The sequence below is a fragment of the Larimichthys crocea genome, chromosome II (assembly GCF_000972845.2).
Source record: "Larimichthys crocea isolate SSNF chromosome II, L_crocea_2.0, whole genome shotgun sequence".
In the NCBI taxonomy this organism is placed as follows: domain Eukaryota; kingdom Metazoa; phylum Chordata; class Actinopteri; family Sciaenidae; genus Larimichthys; species Larimichthys crocea.
The window spans coordinates 2,028,309-2,031,709 of record NC_040012.1 but is presented as its reverse complement, the minus strand read 5'-3'; positions in this window follow the sequence as shown (position 1 = coordinate 2,031,709).

The following is a 3,401-nucleotide window of genomic DNA, read 5'->3' as shown; positions in this document are numbered from 1 at the left end:
CTCGGCCGCAAACACGATCCTGTTCGTGACGCCACTCTGTAGTGTATTTTCGGTGGTGATGCTGATGTTTGAAGAGAAGTTCCGCCGACACCGTCTTAGTTGTATAACAAGTTTATTACAACAAGTTCAGTATCGTAACAAGTAGAAACTACTTGGAGAGCTCCTGGCCGAATGATGAGAGACTCTCCCGACCTATGCCGGACAAGCCTTTATATAGGTTATTTTGTGCCTCCCCATGACATGCAGTGACAGGAGCCCAGGCAAACATACAATGAAGTTACGTAAGACCAAAGAAACAGAAAGATAATAAACAGTCCTTTTCCAGGAAAAAAACCCTATAGGCTTGACCTTTGACCTGACTCCTCATCAATGCATCTAAAGAGGTCTTGTCTTCTCCGGATTATCTGGGGCTCCGACCTGTCTGACGTAACTGACCCCCTCAGTTAGACTCTGCCCCAGGAGTGGACAGGATATCAGCCTGTGACTACACAGGTATTGTAGAATAACCCCCCAGTTGATTAGTCTCTGTCTCCAGGAGTGGTCTTAAAGACTTTTCTTCAGGGCTCCGGACTGGCTGGGTCATATGACCCCTAGGTCAATAGCCTTTGTTTGTGACCAAACAGGTATCTTACAATAAAGCACATGTCTACAAAAGCCTCAGCATTAATATAAGACTATGCTAAGACTATGCATCTATGCTCAGACACCTCAACATGATAAATGGTACAGATTAACATCATATACATGCATTTCCGTTCCTCCAGTGTTGATTCAAGCATAGTTGAGATTATGTTTTACTCTGGACATTCTCACACTGTCCTTGTTCAGAGTCCAGGGTTATTTGTCCTTTTTGATTGTTCTTATTGGAGTCTCTGAATCCCTCTAACAGCTTGGGATCCTTGAATCATCAACCACCCTCATGGCAGTCCTCCCCCACTGTTGTTCTAAGGGGAAAAGAAATACCAACCAGTATCTTTGCAGAACTAACATTATGCAATTTAAATCATCAATGCAATTCATATTTCTATAATTGATATAAAGCTCCTGCAAACATGACTTGCATTGACTACTACCCCCCCCCCTTTAACCCCAATCACTACCGTACCCCTACTAAATGACTAGAAATAAATGTTAAACTGTAAGTATATTACACATGAAGAGTACGATTCTCAAAAACCCATTCCTTTTTTCCACACATTCCTTGACTCTGTGGGTGATAAACAGCACCAGGACACTGTCTTATTCACTTTTTTTTTTTTTACAAAATCACTTTTACTGCTTTGTCAACGAACTCTTTACCATTATCTGAGGATATCCAAACTGGAAGCCCCACCTGCTTATAACTTTTCTACATAAAAACTTTGGCAAACCTTGGCAAATGACTGAGCATCCCACTTAACAAATAAATACAAAATCAACCAAGGAAAACATGCATATATGGAGTACTCCAATACTAAATAGATGACTAATAAATGATTGTTGAAGCTGTCCCTAACCTAATCAATTACCCTAAAAGGTAACTGCCCTCTATTAAACCCCTACTTCAGAATGGATATTTATCCATCACATAGCTTTCTGTCCCTACTTCCTCACTGTCGTTGTCCAAGTCTTGTTCAGTCAAAGGCATCTGGGTGTGTCCCTCAGGCATCACTACTCCAACCCATCTGAGAATCATAGCTTTAGCAAAGGTTAGCATCAATGTACAAAAACAAAACATCACACACAGTGCTAAGACAAATGCCACCAGAATTTGAAATATTACTACTCCCATTGGCCCCAGTTTGGATTGCAGCCAAGCATTAGCTGACCATCCTGCACTTTCAGAAGGACCGAATGCATCTCTAATGAGTTTCAGTGCATCTACCACATTAGTCATATTATCAGTGCTGTCAGGGATCAACGTATAACATGCATCACCAGTCAAATTCAAAGCCATACATAAGCCACCTTGTTTAGCCAAAATATAATCAAGCGCCATGTCATGTTTCAGCAGTGTCAATCTGTGACTCTTCTGAGTAGTTGTCAAATATTCAAACCCCTTTATGGTCTCATTTGCAAAACCCTGTAAGGTGTATGTTATATTGTCAATATGATCAGCCAAAAATGTTACACCATACCACGGAAACAATCCTAATCCCCATTTTTCTCCCAAACTTATTCTCCAATGATACGCCTCAAGCTTATGGAATTGTGCTAGCTCCCTTCTTTTCCTACTACCAGGAATTTCAACATCTTGACTCCCCTCAGGCCGTTGGCCTGTCTTTACTACCAGGACATCATACGGGAGTTTCAATGTTGCCATGTAACAACATCCCGTCCAACCATATGGTAAAAATATATATGCTTTATTACCACAAATCCACCAAATATCTTTGAAATTTCCTATGGTCACATTTCCAGGAAGGACTTGGTTCTCTACAAGCAAAACTCTATCTCGTTGATCTGGGACCTTGAATGTTACTTTATAGGTTTTATTATCAGCTTTCTGTCCTTCCTTAATGACAACCTCCATCATGTTCACATCACACTCTGAAATTCCCACAAACATACCTGTTACACCATGCGTATCATTCGAACAAAAACAAGTTTTTGCTCTTTCAGCTCTTACTTCTAATGAATCAGGAATTGTTACAATTGGCTCTTCCATCAAATCTACATATGTTAGATTCCTCATCCATGCACACGCTCCTCTAGGTCGGAATAGATGCACTGATATGGACAGTACAAAGTCTACTGATGCTTTCTGCTTATACTTAAGCCATGATAATGCATAAAACTGACATATGGCAAGTAATGGTTCAGGAACAGTTTCCAGGATTGATGGCCATGTGCTGGGTGAAGGTACCCTAACCACACACGGACAGTTTCCATAGCTAGCTGCTCTCACAGAATGAGTTAACTGTTGGAACCACAAATTTCTGCTTGCCCAAGGATCTGAGATTTGTAATACCGAGGCATCAAACCCATATGCCTTCCATTTAGCATCTCTCTTCTGTACTGTATGTAAACTTTCAGTCTTATCAAATTGAGTCAAACTATTGTCCAAAGAGTCATGTTTATAGGTCGTACTGTCAATCACTTTCAAACCCGAACTAGTGGACTCTATCTCTACACTCTCTAATTGAGGAGTTGTTGCTGTGGTGGTTAGTTCCTCAGTAACCACTTGTGGTCGAACATCAACTGCATCTGCATCAACAAGTATTATCTTACGAGTCACCTGTCCATCCCCCCAATACTCAGACTCTGGCATGTACTGTGAAGATGGTACAAGATAACTGCATGTGTATACTCCTAAATCATCTCGGCTGACCCCGCGTACAAACAGTGTACAATCCTCTTGATCTTTCTCCCGTTTTCTGTCATTAATCAATACATACTTCCTCTGACTGGAAGACACTCCA